This window comes from Sphaeramia orbicularis, chromosome 21 (assembly GCF_902148855.1).
Source record: "Sphaeramia orbicularis chromosome 21, fSphaOr1.1, whole genome shotgun sequence".
Lineage (NCBI taxonomy): Eukaryota > Metazoa > Chordata > Actinopteri > Kurtiformes > Apogonidae > Sphaeramia > Sphaeramia orbicularis.
Window position 1 is genome coordinate 45284217 of NC_043977.1, and position 22581 is coordinate 45306797.

General features: G+C 37.6%; 1 protein-coding gene across 2 annotated transcripts in view; it reads right to left on the reverse strand.

The window, feature by feature from the left end:
* The window catches only part of ankrd50l (ankyrin repeat domain 50-like), a 44863-nt gene extending 35961 nt beyond the window's left edge, over positions 1-8902 (reverse strand). The window contains exon 1 of one of the 2 annotated variants that reach the window (XM_030125550.1): positions 8818-8902. The gene's annotated coding sequence lies outside the window, so the exon portion shown is untranslated. The remainder of the gene's footprint in view (positions 1-8817) is intronic. The other variant, XM_030125553.1, reaches the window with a different exon arrangement.
* Between the last annotated feature and the right edge of the window lie 13679 nt (positions 8903-22581).

The following is a 22581-nucleotide window of genomic DNA, read 5'->3' on the forward strand; positions in this document are numbered from 1 at the left end:
GAGGTCTTTGTAGATATTTTAGGACTTGTTCTGTTGAGAAATTCCAGAAATGTCTGAGTCAGAATTACACACATTACCCACAGGAGAGTTGTTCCCACTCAGCTGCTCATTTGGTTCATAGAATCTGATGTGAAAACAGCTTTAGCCTGATTGTTGCCTCAGCAGCTTCCCTGTGACATTTCACTAACCACTGGAAATGTTAAAACTCCACTGAAAATTGCAAGTTGATTGCAAAGTGCACTAAGCACCAGCCTCAGGCATGAAAACACAAAAACAACACTGTGAACTGACTGATTAGAGAGGTTTCATGATCCATGTCTGCATCAGAACCAGCATATGTAACATATTATATCTGATAGAAGTTTCAACTGAGTGGCCTCATATGTAGGTCATCCTGGAGAATATAAATAAGATGACGACACCAGGCGTCCACCCTGACATGTGTACTGTGCTGTGTATGGAACAGATGACCACATGTGGACATTATTGAGGAGCTGAAAATGTCTGGTCATGTAAGAAGAAAGTCTGATGCGTTTTGTACATATCTTCATCTCACCTTTTATAACTTTGGTGACACTCTGCATATTATTAGCAGAGGTGGTTAATCCCAGCTCCACAGAGTAAAAGTCCTGCCATGTATTGGTTCTACCTGTTCACTTCACACAGGTGATTCCCATCCACCTGGATGAGGAGTTGTGCTCCTGAAAATGAGCTGGTTCAATGAGTGGTTGGAACAAATACATGGCAGGACTTTTACTCTATGGAGCTGGGATTACCCACCTCTGATTATTAGTGGACGGAGGAACCATGACAACATCCCCCACTGGTTTCTGAGCTGCTATTTTGCAGCCAGTAGTTTGAGATTCGTCTATCATCATGTTGGTTTTTTGCAGCCAGAAATGACCATATTTGGGGAAAAAACAAAAACAGAACCAATTGCCCTGTATTTCACCGTCATATTTGATCAAGAATCAATAACAAGTTGAATTTGTGAGGTTGTCAGGTTCTGCCACTGTTAGATGAAGGAGATCAATCTACCAATAGAAGTGGGTGGTACTGGTTAACTAATTTAACCTCAAGTTTGGCTCTTGAGAAACTGACTTATACGGTTAGAAAGAGAGCATCGGACTTCTATAACATTTGGAAGATGTTCCTAGAATTAATTAAGAATGGTGATATTGAGGGGGTAGTGAATAACTGACTAAATGGGATAATATTTCATTTACTGTGGGAATGTACATGTACAGTTTTAATTCAAGTCTATACCTAAGTTGTATTTATTATGTAATTTAATTTGTTGCTTCTATTCGATACTCTCAGCTCATTAAGTGTGTCATCTTTTTGAGGTTTATTTTATTTATTTTCATTTCCTGTATTTATTTATTTTGCCTTCATATATATAAATATATATAAATAAATAAATATATATATATATATATATATATATATATATATGTATATATATATATATATATATATATACATATATATAATCTATTTCTTCTCTGCCATGTTCAAGATGTTCATGGTGTTTGATGGTTTTGTATGAATGAAAAAAAAAAAACCAAAAAAACGGTAAATATGTGTCTAAAAAAAAGAAGTAGGTAGTACTTTCACTGGAGGAGAACTCTACTAATTAAATGAAAGTCCATATATGACTTCCTATCAGTGTTCAGTAGTAACTATATTGATATCTGTAACCATTTCCATTGTTTAAGCCACCAAAATCCCAAACTGGTCAAGGCAGACGGCCATCCTTCAGGAATCTGGGTCTGCTCCAGGTTTCTGCTGTCAAAGGGAAGTTTTCCCTCGCCACTGTCACCAGTCACCAGTGTTTGCTCCTGGAGGATTCTGTTTGGTTTCTGTAAACTGGCTACGAGTCTGGTTTTGACCAGCTCTATATGTAAAGTGTCATGAGATAACTTTTGTTATGATTTGGCACTATATAAATAAAATTTGATTGATTGAAAATATGGGCCATTATAAGTAAAAGCACATTTTTAATATTTAAAAAATTAAAAAAAAAAAAAAAAAAAAAAAGTGTAAATCTAAATTTCTCATAACCGTGAACACACATTGTAGACATTGTCTCAAGGAAGCTACACAAAAAATGTGTAATAAACCCAACCAGTAGTTTGGTCAGAAAGATGTTGAAGAAGAACGAGAAGAAATTGCTAACGAAGATGATCACAAAGATGACAAGGAAGACAACAATGAAGACAATGATGACAAAGATGATGCCAGACACAGCGACTCGAATGGCCCTGAGATAAAAAGGGGCAGAAAAAGAGCCCGAGGGTCAGTGGGGAGGTGACATCATTAACCATTGTGTAAGAAAGTCATTTAAAGTCTTAGTGGATCCTATCAACCACAACTACAGCGGAAATGTGGGTCTGGAACGGAAATTCTGAAAGTTTGACCAGGTAGGTGGAAAAGCTGTCATACAGACCTGTCAATCAAAGTCCAAAAAGGCAGACAAGGCTTCTATTTTGACTGATGTCTGATTAACAGAGGAACAGTTTACAGATGGACAACCAGATCACTTAGTATAGGTTACATATATAATGGATGAGATGTGGAAAAAAAAAATAAACAAAACAAAACATTGACATTTTAGAGAGAAGTTCAGTCTAAGTCTAGAGGAGCCAGGGCTTTTTGGGGGCCAACTGGACCCAACTGCAACAGATGTCAGTGGTATCACAACTTTAAGATACTTTATGCTTTCAGATTTTGCAGATGAGGTCCATCCCCCTACGATTATAGACATCTGACATCAGAACACCAGGACTATGTTATACATCTTTGATCATCCAAGAGAATCTGTTGGGATTTTTGTTTGTTTTTAGGTAATGAGGATTTTGTTAAAAATGTAAATGAGGGATAATATTTTGAGTCCAACAACTTCTCAACTCTAACTCTGTTCTTTAGTCGGAGATAGACCGTGTCCTGGAATCCTGTATGGTTGCCAGGCAACCAGCAGAGAGGCTGTAGATAAGTAAGACCCACTGGACAGATGAGCTGTTGGATTTACAGCCACTGCATATAAAACTGCAAATGCATCTTTAATGGAAAAGGACTAGGGTCCAAAACATGACAACATTCCTATAGATGACTCTTGTGCATGGGCTAATGCTTTTGTGGTCATTTTACATAGCAGTTCAGTCAGTAGATTGGACTTTTTGGCCAAGGGTTCTAAAACTTTTTCATACCAAGGACCATTTTTATTTCAATTCAATCATTTTGATGGGCCGGTTAAAATGATTGGATGGTGTTCTTCAGTCCTGTCCATTCCACAGGTGACTAATTTTTTTTTTAAATTTTTGTGTTTGAGCATTTAATTAATTGGTTGTAATCGGGGTGTGAAGGGGATTTTAAGCAATATAATAAAAAATCCTCCAGGAAAACATCTCCTACTCCACCTTTAACTTAAAAAAGAATTAGGCCTGTTAATTGCTTGTTTTGCCCCCCCCCCCCATTTTTTTGACAAAAATAACACCCTGGAAATATGGGTCCACTCTGGCAGTTATTTTATTCTTTTTGTAATTTGTTAACATTTCATAATGGCATGTGATGCCTGTAAATACTTTTATTTGTTCTGTACTCATTTCGTAAACCTACTACTAAATTTAAAACTTTTCAAAGTAATAAATGCAGTCCTTTCAGTTGTCAGCCCCACAGCTCAAAAGCATAACAGACACAAACATACATACAGTAGTGCAACAATAGTTGGAAATATACTTGTGTGTGGTTTATTTGGATATTTACCATGAAATAACGCATGCACTGCTGTCTCTCCCATAGAATAGAGGGTATGCACATGATGTCACCACTGGTGGAAGTCACTGCAGTTCCGCCCACTGAGAGGCAGAAAGAGGGAGATGAGTGACAGCGTTGGCTAAAATACTGTCTAAGTTTAAGAACAATATTTAATCAAACATGGGGAAGAGCTGTTGTGCGATTGATTGTATGAACAGGTTTGAAAAGCAGTGGGAGCTATCGTTTTACAGACACCGAAAGACAAAGAAAAGAGATGTAGATGGATCCACAAATCCAGGAAACCAAACCTAGATTTGTGGATCCCGTTTCATGTCAGGTAACATTAATTTATGCTGTATTTTTGGGTAAAATCAGACCTTAAATGATGTATTGTTTTGGCTAACGTTACTTCTTAGTAAAGCTCTTGGTCTCATGATCAGATCTTTCATGGTTTTTGTCTTCATTTTGTGATTATGAACCTTGTGCTCTACATGATTAGTAAACTAACTTAAACTGAAGCTAACCCAGTTTTTCAAAAATGGGGGTACTGGAGCATAAAGCTACACCGGTGTATTAGGGCCACATAAGAAAATAAAAACTCTTGTCACTACGAGTATGAAGTCATAAAATATCGATATACTGTAAAACCCGTAATTTTATGATAATAAAGTCAAATACAAAAAGAATCACAATGGTATGAGAATAAAGTTGTAGTTATAAAAAAACCTCATAATTTAACAAAAATGTCATTCATTTATGAGATTAAAGTCGTCATATTCCGACAATAAAGCCATAATATTACAAGAATAATGTCGTAATTCAAAAACAGGTGGGGAAAAATATCATAATTTACAAGAATAAAGTCGTACCCTGCTTGTACAAAGCAGTAGTATCTGTGTTGTATAAAGTACTTGATCTGAACTAGACATAAATCTCCTCAGTACCGGTAGATCATGCATACATTCACTGGGGTCAGTACACGGTCTACTGTAAATGCACTTTGGATCAGTTGATTCTCTGCCTAGTTTTAGCCCCTGGTTGTCAGTGAGATTAAACCATGTATATTTGTTTCAGGTAAAAATAGCGATGATCCCCTACACCCTGGATGTCAGGATACGCGATTTTAGGCCACATGTCAATGTTCGTGGACCACTTGTTCTTTGGAAGCTCGTATGGATCCATGTTGAGTCCAATTGTCCTTCATTTAATTTCATATTTCACATTTTCCCGGTCTCGCTGTGTTTACTGCTATACTCTGTCATGTTGAGCAGGTTGGTTTTTGCCACTCAGTCTGACTTAAAGGAGCAAGGCCCAGGGGGGAAGTGCATATATGTCACTTCCCCCCTGGGCCACGCCCCTCTAAGTCAGACTGAGTGGCAAAAACAAACCAGCTCAACATGGCGGAGCACAGCAGTAACTACTGCAAGTCAGGGAAAAATGTGGAATATAACATGAAACTAGAAGCACTCGGAGAGCGCAGACCTCCGCCAAGGCTGATCAGTGGCCCCCCCCCGTGGGCCCCCCCACCCCCGATCACCACCAAAATTTAATCATTTCTTCCTCATCCCATTTCCAACAAACCCTGAAAATTTCATCCAAATCTGTCCATAACTTTTTGAGTTATGTTGCACACTAATGGACAGACAAACAAACAAACAAACAAACAAACAAACAAACAAACAAACAAACCCTGGCAAAAACATAACCTCCTTGGTGGAGGTAATTAAAGACAACTGGACTTGACACGGATCCATACAACTACCACACAACAAGTGGTCTACGAACATTGATATGTGGCCGGAAATCACATATCCTGACATTTATATGAACCTGATTTCAACGCCGGGAAAATCCACAATGCAAAGGCTGAAAGCATTCAAAAGCCAAGGAGTTGTTGACATCCTCGTCATCGTTACTTAGAGGATTACAGCTGGTGAGTGCTTTCAATTCAACATACGACTGTTTTTGAGGTTTTATGTCAGTGCGGATTTATTTTCTTGGCGGTGATTGCCAAGGTAAAGGCCCAGCAGTAGTGCTCACAGTTCACTACTGATTTACTGGAGTTGAACCCTTAGTATTGACCCAAGTGAGTGGATGATCTACTGGTACTTTTGATATTTAAGTATAGTTAACATCAAATACTTGATACAACACAGCTACAACAGCTTTGTGCTAGAGTACCCCCTTATTTGGAAAACTAGGTTAGCCTCAGTTTAAGCTAGTTTACAAATTATGTAGAGCACAAGGTTCATAATCACACGACTGAAGACAAAAACGTTTCAGTTATGAAATATATAATTAATGACAGATGCTAACATTAAGAGCTTTACTAAGAAGTAACGTTAGCCAAAACAATATGTAATTTAAGGTATGATTTTACACAAGAACACAGCATAAATTAACGTTACCTGACATGAAATGGCAACCACAAATCCAGGTTTCGTTGCCTGGATTCCAGTTATTTCTACGAATTACAGCGATCCATCTGCTTCTTCTGTCTTTGGCTTTAGGTAGCCACTAAAACGATAGCTCCAAGTGCTTTTTAAACCTATCTGTGCAATCAATGGCACAACAGCTCTTCCCCATTTTTTAGATTGTTCTAAAGTTTTTGCAGTATTCAAGCCAAAGCCGCTACTCATCTCCCTCTTTCTGCCACTCAGTGGGTGTAATTGCGGTGACTTCCGCTAGCCGTGACGTCACGTGCATACCCTCTATAGATCAGTTTCATGATGACGTAGGACGTATGCTGCTCGCGCACCTTGGAGGCAGAAAGCACGCCGAGTTCGTAGCAAAGCACTGAGTGTCAGTGTGAATAATGCCGTCGTCTTACTGTGCCGTGGGTTGTCAGAACAGAAAGAACACACAGAAGGATTTAAACTTCTACAGAATTCCTGCTGGCAAAAATCCCTTCCAGAAAAATTGGCGAAAGTTATGGTTGCAGGCATTAAGACGGGAGAACTGGTCTGAGGAGGAACTTCAGAATGCTGGTCTGTGCAGTGCACATTTCAGATCTGTAAGTACTGGAGATCTACCATACAGAGGTCGTGTTAACCGAAAATATTCTGCCATTAACAGATTTTTTTTTAAATGACGGAAAATTCTGAAGGCCATCCGTCATTTTGACAGATTAAAATACTGAGGGTAGTCATTGTTTAGCTAACTTTAGCCTAAATTAGATACTACTTTGCTAGCGCAAACTGTGCAGACAGCCGAGTCTCCTTAGTTCTTTTAAAGCCCAGTAAATGTGATGGCACTGATAAACACGGTGAAAAAAGAGGGACTGATGTGGTGAAGGATGACAGACAAGCAAGTTATACGCCAGTTCTGATGGCATTTGGCGTGTTATATGTACGCACTTTCTACCTTTCATGTGTTATGGCGCGTCAGTTTGTGTCCAGATCTGTGGTTCACATAACCTGAACCCTAACCCTCAGTGCATGGGATTGACACTGTGTAAACATACACAAGGAAAGCTTAGAATGTTTACAGATAACACACCAATTTAAAGTGGCGTATAGAATTATGCGAGTCGTGATATCACGTTGGTTTATCAGCCAGCAGCAACTACAGCTGCTGCATCATTGAGATGTTTTTGAACATTAAATACTTCTAAATATATCTCATTATCATTAAAAAATAAAAATTTGAAATGACAGATAATATGTTATGACGGAATTTTTACGCCCCTGTCCGTCAAAATGACAGACTATAAAAATGTCTAGCGCAACCTCTGCTCCCCACTCGTCTGACAGTCTGCTTTTCTACTATGGGACAGCCTTTCTGATGCGGTTAAGTCAAATTATGCAGCCCTGAAAGAGAAGATGGGATCGGCTTTTGGACAGAAACAGTTAATGGACAGTTTTAGAGCTAACATATTCGCTCGTTCAGGAGTTCCAGGGCAGAACCTGCAGGTGTACGTGAGCTGGCTGGTAGGTGGAACTGGTGTTTCTGCCTCCGAGGTGCGCGCGCATCACTGTTGTTAGTAAACATTGAAACTCATCTATATGACAGTGTGAGGTTTGATTGAGGTCAAGGTCAAGGTTACTTTATTTATACCTGTAGGTAGATTTGTTTTGCAGTCTAGGTGATTGCCTTGGCATTACAACAACACTTACATTGAACATGCAAGACAGGCACTTGATCACGCTTACAGACAGGACAAAACAAAAAACAAAGCTAAACAAAAAAAAAAAAAAAAAAAAAGTGCTCAGTGTTCCACCATTCATCGGTATAGCAGCATGGATAAGCAAATAAAATAGATGAGATCAAATAAATAAAAACAAGATGCAATAAAACACAATAAAGCCAGAAAAGATAAAACAGATAAAACAATAAAAAATAATCTGGGATAAAAACCTGAGTAAGAACATACAAATAAAAAAAAATAAAAAAAATTGGTAGTCACATAAAGAAAGCAAAAAAAAAAGGAATAAATAACTAAATAAGTTAGTAAAGTGCAATGTCACTATTTCTTATTGAGCTCAGTGACGATGACAGGAACAAAGCTATTTTTGTAACGCTGTGTCCTGCACCTTGGGACTATGAACCTCCGTCCAGAGGAAAGGAGTTGAAATTCCCCTCGTAAAGGATGGGAGTCATTGTTAAGAACTGATGAAACAATCCTCTGCACCTGTTTAGTGCACAGGGAGGCGGGACAAGACTGGGACTCACCAATCAGGCGACTGGACCATCTCACTATTTGATTAAGTGAACCACGTGATCACAGGAGCGGCGACATCAAAGCGTGTCACCACTCCCTCCCTCCCTCTCTGCTGCTCCTATAGCCACTCGCTAATGTTTTTGTCCCACTGTGAATCCACAGGTGATCCCCCACAGGCTGCAGCTGGGCACTTGTCTGCTTCTCTAAACACAAAACCAGGATATTCTGTCCATGCGTAAAGATCCATTAAACACGGACTGACCTGGAAAAGCAGCAGCAGCCCACAGCACGGACCCTAAACACCACACACAGTGACAATGACGGATTCACACTGTGTCATTTGAACACATCATTCAGTAAAAGTTACAAAAATCACCATGTTTGACTTGGAAATGTCTTACCCGACTCCACCACCTCCATGTCCGTCCTCTTCGGTTCTGCTCCTCCGAAAACCCGCAACTCTTCCCCGGTTATGCACAGGTCTAACACTCCAACCCATGTATTTCTGGGACATACATGCACCGGACATTTCATTCCGGACTCATTTTCTTTCCTTCCGTCTCTCAGGGAGTCTCAGCTCTCTCCGCTTCCTCTGCTCTTATCCAAAAGGATGTTGTATGGTTTAAAAAAAAAAAAAAAAAAAAGCACCATCGTTCGGTGTGCAGGGATATTCTAAGCCTAAGATTTATTACATCAAAATGACACAATAACTTTTTCATCCTCAGGAAGATGAGACACTTATAGCAAATGTATTTTTACACACTTCATCACAGGTAGAAGAAAAAGAAAGTAAAAATTTCCAAATATTCCATTAACACCTCTATCATACATTTCAACTTTACTTAACATTTTCTAGGTTTTGTGTGAGTCTTTGAAGGCACCATCCACAACAGGGACAGCAGCTGTCATGGGGGAGTGGATCTGAGTGGGACAATGCAGGACACACATCTCAGTGATGCCACCCACTTTACTTATTCAATTACACACAGAAGACCTGTTTTAATATGTCTACGAAAGGAAAGGAATGGAAGGGATCATCAGTGTGTACAGGGTGGGGAAGCAAAATTTACAATATTTTGAGGCAGGGATTGAAAGACAGTGTATGACCAATTAGTTTTTCTTAAAACTTTTTTTAATTATTTATTCTTTGTCAATGTGCAATAACTCCTCACTCCTCATATTCATACCCTTATATTCTTTCCATTTCTTAATACCTCTACCTCAGACGCCTTATTGTACATTTGTATATAGAGCATTTTGCACTTTTATCTTATCGTATTTTTTCGATTGCACTATTTCTACTTTGTCTCTTTTAATATTTGTTGCACTGATATGAAGAAGCTCCCCCAATTTCGTTGTACAATGTATAATGACAATAAAGAGCATTCTATTCTATTCTATTCTAGTTTATTGAAAGTCATGAGAATTTATTTGCCACAAGAAAATTTACATAATAGAAAATGTTTTTATTCTATGTGTCCTCCTTCTTTCTCAATAACTGCTTTCACACGCTTCCTGAAACTTGCGCAAGTGTTCCTCAAATATTCGGGTGACAACTTCTCCCATTCTTCTTTAATAGTATCTTCCAGACTTTCTCCTAATAGTTTTGCTCATAGTCATTCTCTTCTTTCCATTATAAACAGTCTTTATGGACACTGCAACTATTTTTGAAATCTCCTTTGGTGTGACGAGTGCATTCAGCAAATCACACACTCTTTGACGTTTGCTTTCCTGATTACTCATATGGGCAAAAGTTTCTGAAAAGGTATGGATAATAGTGTTAGGTATGATTATGACATCAATATATGTTTGGTTTCAAAACAATTGACATAGTGCCTGCTGAGAAAAAACAACTAAATGTTCATTGTAAATTTTGCTTCGCCACCCTGTATTTTGATTCATCACACTGACTTCACACCACTTTAAAACATTTAACCCTTTCATGCATAGTGGTCACTACAGTAGACAGTTATTCTACAGCTGTTCTCTTGTATGTTCATGGGTTTTGTTGTTTTAGTTCCATATCAGCCAACACAGTGGACGCTCATGCATCATACCATACACTGACAATCATACCGTTACTGTAACCTGATCTGCACTAACATGTTGGAGTTTAAATCAATTGCTTGTTATTGTTATTAGACTGTGATTAGCAGTTTTTGGGTTGTTTTTTTTTTGCATATTATCTCCATCAGAATGTGTTAAAATATGAGGAAACATCAGATTAGCTGCTTTAAAAATGTTTTTATGTCATAGTTTTCACACAGTATATCAGTAAATACGTTTCTTTGCATGGTGTCTAGCTGAGTGGACATTTTTACAATTCCATGAAAAATAGGTTCATAAAAAAAATTTCAATCGCTTTGTTTTTTTAAATGCCTAGAGGAATAAAAACACTCAGGAAAAAAAATCTTGATTAAGACTTTCATAATTCATGCATGAAACAGTTAATAAACTAAGTCTAAATTAATTAAATTCACAAATTATGTCTTTAGGGCATTTCAGTTTATTAAAGAAATTCAAGTACTATTTTTTCATCTATAACCCACTGTATTTCACAAGAAGCCTTCACTTTTCATCAGTTCAAATATTCTGACATTAGAAGATCTGGTTAACCTCCACATTGCTGCATTCATCTGTAAGGCACACAACAACATACTTCCACCCTGCATACAGGAGCTGTTCTCATCCAGAGAGTCCAAGTACAACCTTAGGTGGACCTGTATGTTCCAGAAATCAAAGGTAAGGACCAACACAAAAGGCAAATGCATATGTGTAATTAGAGTAAAATTATGGAATAACCTTGATCAAGAATTAAAAACATGCATGTCAGTCAGTACATTGTTTAAAACTAAGCTATTCAAAAAATATAAAATATTGGATAAAGTAAGCCAATTATCAGTATGAATCTAAGATTTTGCTTAGATTACATTATTTTATTATATTATTTTTTAAAACTGTGCCATCTTGTTATCTTGCTTCGTTTCTGTAACTTTCCTTCTAGTAAATAGGGTAGGCATAAATAAACTGTTGCTTCAGCCTACACCTTTTTGCCTTTATGTTTAATATAGAAATCCAAACTGTACGTAGGCATGTATCATGTTCTGTTAAATGGACAAATAAATTACTACTACTACATCACTGGCCCTAACATTGGTTTAAAAGTAGTGGATGGAAACAAAAATAAATTGACATTCTTTCTTTTATAAATTGTCTGAAAATTCAGTGAGAACTTGCAGTAGATTTGCATGTAAGACCAACTTTAATCTGCTCGAAAAATTCCCTTCAATATCATAATGTGGGACATTGTCTCAGTATGTGGGACGTGGGACAAAATGATCCAAATATCCCCTAATAAATTGATACTCCTGGTCAGCCAACACACACACACACCCTCACACACACACACACACACACACACACACACACACACACACACACACACACATTTATTTATTTATTTATTTATTTTTCAAAATGACTGTTGCTCCAAATTTTTTTTATGTTTATTTATTTAGTTTTTAAGGCACATCATCCAGTTTGTCATATTTTTAAAGTTAAATCCTGTCATGAGAGTTTATCCAGAAGGTTAATTTTCCTTTAAGACATATCTAATACTATTCTAAAAGTTCTGCATGTTTGTAGTAGGTCCACTTCCTAAATATTGACCCCTGAAATATCTCCAGCTAACTTCACTACCTTAACAGGGTGGAAGGTCTAACAGAGTTTAATGCAATACTTCAAACATGTTTCTTTCTCCTATCTGTCGTCTCCATTTTGTCGTATTTTAGAATTTATTAATTTATTTTGGCAAAGCATGTTTAATTATTTGACGGGCTAAATCATGAAAAACATCACATTTTTCCCAGTAATTAAAAAAACAAAATTGTATCAGAAATATGAGGAACAATCCACATATATTTAATATTTATATAAATATTGACATCTGAACCTTTACGGCTTCTTTTGAGGAATAACAGACAATAACTTCTGTACATATATTAACACAATTAACGCTCAATTCACTAAATAGAGATGAGGGAAGGTTTGGAGATTGGAAATTACCTTTTTATTAGGATAAAACTAAGGATTTTTAGTCATTAAACTTGTGCCACAAATGTTGAGTAACATCATCTTTTTGTTTAGGTTTTTTTTTCTTAGTTTCTCGTCATCTTGTCTGACAGTTGCATTGTTTTGAACGAATCAAACTCTTAACAGTGTCAGAATCCTGAGATTATAGAACAGGAATTAAAGGCTCTTCTTACAGAATAACCACTTGAATTTAATATATATAAAATACAGTGCATGCAAGGAACTTTTATTTTATTTTTTTTTTCCATTTTTGTCCTTGTAAATTCCCCTGTGAAACCTATATGAATACACACAGAATCCATTTGTTTTCAAAGTAAAAATCCTTGAGCTTTTTGTCATGGATTCTTCTGTTAAATTAAAATGAGTACTGTTAATCATTTTAACATTTACTGTGGGCTTCAGCATTTGCACTAAAGGCATCAAACAATATTTGGAATTTGAAAGAGGTGTCACAAAACTGATGCCTGATAAAAAGAAAAAAAAAATCTCATTTGCCTTAAAATTCCTTTTAAATCTCAGAGAAGTTCTACCTCAGAATCACAGTCACTGATTTTATCAAATGTTTTCATGAGGTCATGGGTCACACATGACTGTCTGTGGGAGCCCCACACTGTCCCACACTCACAGCTGAACTCACAGTCAAATGGTAAATGACCTTTTCACCCTGTACACTGATTCTCTGCATTTTAACATACACTTATTGAACCATAAATACAAAAATGTCTCCTTTTGTACACCAAAATGAAAAATAGGGTAACCTTTAAACTATGTTCTAGCTGAGGATTTAAACCTGATACACCAGAGCAAACATCATGCAGAGAACTGGGTGATGCTTTGAGAATAAAATGTTCTAATAAATTTAATAAATGTACCCAATTTTGGATGATTGTCTTAAAATATTTTTTTTGGTTTGTGGTTGGCAGCTCTATTTGTTCTCTTACGTCTACTTACTGAACATATCTCCTCATATACATCAGGATTATTGAGTCATTGTTATTCTGGCAACAACAAAAAAAGTTGCATTTTAATGGTCACAGAATCATGCATCAGATTCAGATGCAAGAGAGACCTCTGTTGGCTGTCTGAGCTAAAACCATATACATACTGGGATACCAGGGGGTTTTAAAAAGCACATAAAGGTAGCAAAAAACTTGAGAAATTTGGGAAGTTTTTATTTTTTAATTTCCTTAAAACATTTTTTCAATGTTACATTTTGAGGAACACATTAAATACATTGAAATAACCCTTATATCAAAGTTTACCATCTTCAAGTAGAGGATATTTGATATAATGCAGAAGTCAAGTAGAGTCCTAAAGTATGGACTGCTGCCCCCAAGTGAGTCATGTGAGTACTGCAGGTGGGAGGTTATTTACTATAAATAGATAATAAAAATAGAAATACTCTGTCTTTTTAAAAAATACTTTTTTGCACATTTTCAGTTGAATTGGGACACTGTTTGGGAATGGCTACAATATGGCACAAAACCAGTGTGAGGCACTGAACAAAGCAGTTTAAGGGACAAAAACACTGCATTAGAGGAATGTAAGAGCATATCAGAAACAAAATTCACCCTACCTGTGGTCTTTTAGGGTCAATGTTATAAAGACAATACTTAAGCTTTTAACACATGCTGGAGAAAATCTGCAAAAAGTAGCTTTTCTTTCAAATGTTTGTATTGTAAAAGTGTAAAAAAAAAAAAAAAGTATAAGGCTTTGACTGAATGCAGTGAAACACATCAGCTCTGAGCCTTAAGTGGTCTGGTCAGGTTTACTTCTGAAGTTACTGTGTCCAGAGAACCAAATGGACCAGTCAGCTGACCACAGCCCAGAAACACTGAAGACCGTTATTTCAGGGTTTTCCAATTAACCCAGTCAGCTGTTAATGGAGGTAATAAATGTGTGTATTAGTGCAACTTATTATCATACTGCACTGTCCTCTCCCAGCCGTGATGCATAACCTCACATGACATTTCTTCAATTGTAGGAAGCAGTTTTAACATACCCTTCCTTTTTTTTTTTTTTGATGTTGCATGTTTGTATTTACTGACATGGAAGGAAAAAACAGTTATACTGATACAAAACTGGGTAGAAAATACGGACCACAGATTTTCACTTACATCTGGAACTACCAGGCCAACGTGTCCTCAGTGTGTCAGTGTTGTGCTCAGAAGCATGTATCTCTGTATCTCTATCCTGCCCTTCAACATGCCCCTTGTTCTCAAAGGTTCCAACTGTAAAACAACTTTGTTTCACTTTTTCTCTTCACCCTTCTGAGTTGTACAGACAATAAATGCAGGGCTGTAGGGTTACTTTTTTTTAGATGATAGTGCTGGTGCTAGCAAGTTAAAAATTTAGTAGCATACACAGTTGGACAGTTAGTTAATTCAGATTCAGAAAACTTGATCCCACACGGGCAATTCATTTGCAGCTTACCACAGACATCAGCCCACATCTGAAGTGCAATGTGACAAACATAAATAAATCAGTGCACAAATACAGGATCATTGAAAGTAACTACGAATAAATGCATTTAAATAATCAACAATAAATAATCAATAAATACCAACAAAAACTAAAAGACCAAAAGACCCTATAGAGGGAATGCAGATACATCACTTCCCCCCTGGGCCACGCCCCTCTAAGTCAGACTGAGTGGCAAAAACAAACCGGCTCAACATGGCAGAGCATAGCAGTAACTACAGCGAGACCGGGAAAAATGTGTAATATAAATATATATGTGTAATGTAAATATAAAATATAACAAGAAATTAAAGACCATTGGACTGGACATGGATCTATACAAGCTACCAAACAACAAGTGGTCTACGAACACTGATATGTGGCCAGAAATCACGTATCCTGACATTTATATGAACCTGATTTCAACGCTGGGAAAATACAAAATGCAAAGCCTGAAAGCATAGAAAAGCCAAAGAGTTGTTGACATCCTCGTCATCGTTAATTAGAGGATTACAGCTGGTGAGTGCTTTCAATTCAACATAATATTGTTTCTGAGGTTTTATGTCAGTGCAGACGTATTTTTTTGGCGGTGATTGTCAAGGTAAAGGCCCAGCAGTAGTGCTCACAGTTCGCTACTGATTTACTGGAGTTGAACCCTTAGTATTGACCCAAGTGAGTGGATGATCTACTGGTACTGTGGAGATTTAAGTATAGTTAACATCAAATACCATGTCCCAAGAGCTAGACTCTGCGTCCGGGGATCGGGTCGTCGGGCCCCCTGCCGTTGACTGCCACCCAATCCACATAGCACCAAGCCCCTACAATTCCCTTGGTGGGTGGTGGGTCCACCGGAGGGTGGGCCCACGTCGCTCCTTCGGGCTGGACCCAGCCGGACCCCGTGGGCATAGGCCCGGCCACCAGGCGCTCGCATTCGAGCCCCAACCCCAGGCCTGGCTCCAGGGTGGGGCCCTGGCTGCGCCATACCGGGCGACGTCACGTTCTTCTGTTGTTTATTTTTCATAAGGGCTTCTGCACTACTCTTAGTCTGGCCAGTCACCCAGGACCTGTTTGCCTTGGGAGACCCTACCAGGGGCATAAAGCCCCCGACAACATAGCTCCTGGGATCATTCGGACACTCAAACTCCCCCACCACAGTAAGGTGGCAGTTCAAGGGGCAGTCGCTGTATAGGTCGGTTGTGGTGAAGAAGGAGCTGAGCCGAGAGGCAAAGCACTCGATTTACCGGTCAATCTACATTCCTACCCTCACCTATGGTCATGAGCTTTGGGTCATGACCGAAAGGACAAGATCCCGGATACAAGCGGTCGAAATGAGTTTCCTCCGTAGGGTGGCTGGGCGCACCTTTAGGGATAGGGTGAGGAGCTCAGTCACCAGGGAGGAGCTCAGAGTAGAACCGCTGCTCCTCCACATTGAGAGGGGCCAGCTGAAGTGGCTCGGGCATCTGTTTCGAATGCCTCCTGGACGCCTCCCTGGGGAGGTGTTCCGGGCATGTCCCACCGGGAGGAGACCTCGGGGAAGACCCAGGACACGCTGGAGAGACTATGTCTCTCGGCTGGCCTGGGAACGCCTCGGGATCCCCCCGGAAGAGCTGGAGGAGGTGTCTGGGGAGAGGGAAGTCTGGGTGTCCCTGCTTAGACTGTTACCGCCACGACCCGGCCCCAGAAGAAGCGAAAGATAATGGATGGATGGATAACATCAAATACTTGATGCAACACAGCTACAACAGCTTTGTGCTAGAGTACCCCCTTATTTGGAAAACTAGGTTAGCCTCAGTTTAAGCTAGTTTACAAATCATGTAGAGCACAAGGTTCATAATCATACAACTAAAGACAAAAACGTTTCAGTTATGAAATATAGAACTAAATGAGAGATGCTAACGCTAAGAGCTTTACTAAGAAGTAACGTTAGCCAAAACGATATGTAATTTAAGGTATGATTTTACGCAAGAACACAACATAAATTAATGTTACCTGCCACGAAATGGCAACCACAAATCCAGGTTCCGTTGCCTGGATTCCAGTTATTTCTACGAATTGCAGTGATCCATCTGCTTCTTCTGTCTTTGGCTTTAGGTAGCTGCTAAAATGATAGCTCCTAAACCTATTTGTGCAGTCAATGGCACAACAGCTCTTCCCCATTTTTTTAGATTGTTCTAAAGTTTTCGCAGTATTCAAGCCAAAGCCACTACTCATCTCCCTCTTTCTGCCACTCAGTGGACGTAACCGCGGTGACTTCTGCTAGCGGTGACATCATGTGCATACCCTCTATTGGTTCTGCTGACATAAAAAAAAAAAAAAAAAAAAAAAATCATATAAAATGACTACAATGGCTTCTGTCACAGTTTAAAAGTGTGATAGCTGAAGGAATATATTTTGAACATCTGTTGGTTTTCCTCTGAGGAGCGTGGTAACGCTGGCCTGGAGGCATCAAGGCAAACTTCTGACACAACACATGGTGAGGGTCCCTTATGATGGTCTCTGCTTTTCTCACCACCTGAAGCTCCCAGAGGGAAGACGAGTCTAAGTTTGACTCCAATGATCTTGGAGCATATTTTTATAATAGCATGCAGACTGTTCTTGTTTTTCATAGTTAAAACACTGAACCAACAGATAAAAGAAAAAGTTAAAAGGCTTTCAATAAACGAGCAATAAAAGTTCCTTAAAATCTTCTCACTGACATTAAAAGAGTTCAGTCTCCTCATCAGATGGATTCTCTGTTGACACCTCTTCACCACAGATTCAGTATTGGCATCAAACCTGAGCTTACAGCCAAAAATAGTGCCAAGATATTTGTATGAATCCACAATCTGAACATCTTCACCATGGATCACACTCACTTTGTGGTCATCGTTGTTGTGTCTAAAACAATGATCACGTCTTTAGTTTTTGAGATATTCTAGTCCAGATGATTGTCATCACACCAGCTGACAAAATTTGATAAGGAGACCATGATTGGACTCTGACCCCTGAAGGAGGGATAAAAGGACGGTGCCATCAGAAAACTTCACAATAAACCTTTCCTCTAAAGTTCTACAGCTGTCTGTGTACATGACAAACAGAAGTGGTAATGTGTTTATTTGCTAAATTAATTTGATACTGATTAGAAATTCTAACAATGCTGAACAACAATTAAACAGATTCTTTAACCTTTATTTTTCCTCCACCTGAACACAACAGGATGAATTTAAACATTTTTAAATCTGAAAAATCAACAGTACTATATTTTCAGAAATTTGGTCTCTGCATTTTACCTATCCTTATATACACACACAGTACCTAGCAGTGGCATTAGCATTAGCATTAGCACACAAACAATAGGAGTAGTGAACTGCCATTGAGGTCTTTCAGGGACATAACATAGAAAGTTTCGGTTTCACTCAAATTTCTGTTAATATGGTTGATGTAATTAAATGTCCAGGATATAATTCATTAATGTAGTGCACTTTTCTTGTCTAATTGTGACAATCAGGCACTGAAACAGTTTTCACTAGTTTTCTAGTCTTCGTTTAATGACAGAATTCACTTTCAACTTATCGATGTATTTAACAATTGCAATTACATCCTTTAATAAGAATACTATATTAATTTATAGGAGCATTATTATTATCATTATTATTATCATTATTATTATTATTATTATTATTATTATTATTATTATCATTATTATTATTATTATTATTACTAGCCCATTGACCCATGGGGAATTCTAGATGGGGGGTTCTAGATGTGGTAGGTTTTTTGCTGGGGAGAGCTGACTTTTGTGAAAAAAATGTTACTCTATATTTTATTAAGTACTGACATAAAAAATTGTTTGGTAAATCATTCTTTATAATATAAATGACAGTTAATATATTAATACTGGTATCTAGGGACTGAAGTGAGTAAATGCAACGTTCCTGTTTTTAACTTCATTTCCCATCATGCAGTGTGGTACTATGCTTCCTGTTAACTGTCATGGGCAAAGCAATGTGATTGTAAGCCTATTGTACTCCAAAATTACTAATGTCTCCCATAATATTGATCCTATCAATACACTCACACACACACACACACACACACACACACACACACACACACACACACACACACACATATGCTCTGAGATCTTCCAGTTTTATGGTATAGATCCAGAATGGTAGACCTCATCCATTAAATATATGGGCAGGTTGAGCCAAGCTGCTCTCCAGTTAATAGACAATAATGTGTCCTGGTTCACATTACCAACCATAAATGACACAGCGCTGCTATAAAACCTTTCCTATCCATTGTGAGACAACGTGACTAATTCAGAATATGATCTGGACCAGTCAAGGCCTTGGCCCAGGTCAGCACACTGTTCCAGTGCATAGACCTCTATAGTACAGTGGAACTGATCAATAGAGATGAACTCTCCCACAATCATTTGTAACCACCACCAGTTTGAATAACACACCACTGCTCATACACGGTATTTCTCATATTCCCTCTAGTCTGAAAGCAGCAATACTTTTTAAATGGCATGAAAAGTGTTGTAGTTTCTTCACAGTTTTGACCGTTGATATAGTCATGAAAAAATGAAAGTACACTCTTTGAATTATTATTTAACTTATCAGGGCATGATTGAAAAAAAAAAAAAAATGTAAATCTAGTCTCAAGTTTAAAAGAACACCAAGCAGATTTCCACTGAGTGATCATTCTTTATTTAACAAGAACAAAACCTAAATGGAGAGGCAGTGCATGAAAAACTAAGTAGTTTTTATTCCCCGTTTTAAAGCTGAATATATGCCCCCATCTTTGAGTGACTGTACAGGTCAGTTATGCCTAAAACATGTTCTTATGTAGTTCCCCTTTGAAGGTAGAAGATGTTTTTAATGGCCTAGAACAGGGGTGTCAAACTCATTTTAGTTCAGGGACCACATTCACCCCAATATGATCTCAAGTGGGCTGGACTAATAAAATAATACCAGTGCAAAAAGTAAAATTACATCATGATAATGTTTATATCTGCATCGTTTCCTTAAAAATCTGAATAACGTGAACAACTTAAAATATCTTAAGAAAAACAAGTGCCGTTTTAACAATATTCTGCATCAATTTATCATTTACACATGTGCATTACAACTTACATTACAATTACAAATACACAAAACATTTAGTAACAGGTATAATATTGATAAACTTTTATTTACAAGACATTTCACTTTGTTCATATTTTTTCAGGTAATTCACATTTTTTGTAAAAGGATAGTTTGTTAATGTAAACATTTTCATGTAATTTTACTTTTTTTTTTTACACTAAAACAAAGATAAAGTCTGCCGTTGTCATTATTTATAGGTAACTATGACAGTATTTTTCTAGTCTGACCCAACTGAGATCTAATTGGTTTATATGTGTATGTATGGAACCTGAATTAAAATGATTTTTACACTATTGATTGTTAATATCTTCAGTGTAATTTTTGCATTTCACAAATTCATCCTACAGGCCAGATTGGACCCTTTGGTGGGCCGGATTTGGCCCCCGGACCGCATGTTTGATACCTGTGGCCTAGAGGAATAATGAATTCACATTTAGAGGTTTGAGACCCATAAATCTTTTTTTTTCTTCATCAGTCAGTGTGCTTTGTATTAACTGGGATAGAACAGAGAAAGGTTTCCAAAAAGAGGAAAGCATAAGAAGACTAATACATGCCAGATGGTTAACTGACGAGAACGTTAAACTGTCATTCTGTCACCTGTGAGGCAGAAGGTGAGCCCCATGTGCAGTTTGACTGGTAACAACTATGGACAGGGGAAACCAGTCCAACTCTAACACTGGTCCAGATTCTGACCATGAGTTCACAAGTTGGTGACCCCTTCTCTACAGTGGTATTGATTATTTAAAAGTGGAAAATATTCAAGATGGTTGCCAGTCTTCCCAGGAGTGTATGTCACAGCAAATCCATATGCTTCATCTGCAATGGTCAGAACAGCTGCAAAAATACAAGAGTTATATCTCAGACTCTACAGACCTCAGTTAATATATCGTTTGCCTCATTGCATAATTGCCTAAGTTAATTTGGCCAAATTAACCCATAAAATACCCATACATCCACTGGTGACCCAAAGAATCTGATCTAAAATGTTGAATACCTGTTGATCCACTAATCCTATCAATACATATAAATAATTGGTGTAAAATGCAGTTTGTCATCTTTTCATGGTCATCAGATATGATCCATTTATTTATTTATTTATTATTTTAATTAATTCAATGATGTAATTTGAGATATTACCCATTTGGAAACACCATCATCTTCTACAACATTGATTCACCAGTAAAACCCATGGAGTTGGTTTATGTTATTATTATTATTATTATTATTATTATTATTATTATTATTGCTGTTGTTGTTGTTGTTGTTTTTAATTGTATGTCTTTTTGATCTATTCTTGTATTTTATTCAATTATTTTGCTTTTTTTTATTCTTCTGTACAGCACTTTGGTCCACTGTGGTTGTTTTAAAGTGTTTACAAATGAAGTAGAGAGAGAGCTTAATTGTTAATCTTCCCCTGTAAGTCGCTTTGGAAAAAAGCTTCCGCTAAATGCATAAATGCAAATGTAAAATCAATGACAATGGATGGAGACACTGGTTTTATGTTAATGACAGATTTTACTGAAAAGTCTCTTTTTATTCAGTTTTTTCTGTTCTGATATAATAACCTCTGAATTTTCTCTAAGCGTTAATGACTATCTAAATTAAATATAGGTCATTAAATATAGGAAAATACATGATTTACAGTGAAAAATGCAAAATACAGATGATAGTATTAAAATAAATGGTGATAAATCATTTAGGAAAGTTTAAATACAGAGAAATATTAATCTGGGAACCGCCACAAAAATACACTGGGTCTTTATGGGTTAAAGATATCACAATTTGGCCAAAAATAAGACTTAAGCAATTATGCTATGAGGCTAACGATTTAAAATGTTAAAGATCAACAGAGCTACAGTACGTTTAGCAAAAGAGTGTAGAACTACTTGTTCAGTCTTGTCTGGATGGACTGTTGAGAGAAAGCCTCTTATTTAAAAACAGGGTTCCTGGAGGTTTAAACAAGTTAAATTGAAGAATTTTTAAGACTGCTTGGAACAGAATTTAATGCCCATTTCACAGGCTATTTCACAGCCATACTGGCTCCTAGAATTTAGGAAAATGTACTTATTTACTCCACTGCCTTGATTCCCATTGTTCCAAGTTAAATGAGCATCTGTTTCTTTTAACTGTCTATGAGAGTCTTGTGCAATATGGGTATGTGCAAAATGTGTGGGTTATGTGACTGCATCTTTGTTCTAGTACAGTAGTTCTGTGCAGCTTCACCTGTGCAGCTCAAAGACTAATTTCCCTAAGGGGACAATAAAATGTATTGTATCATATCGTATTGCATCATATCACATCAAACTGATTTCTTGAACTAGGTGCGGTGAACTTCAAATGCGTTCCCCTCCACTCGTGTCAACCAGGTCGAGAATGATCTTTTTTCCAACCAGGCATTATTACATTTGTACTTCCCCATGCTTAGTTTTTGCTTGCCAGCTGTCCCTTGAAGTTCCCAAAGTCGGCTGTCTTTGAATG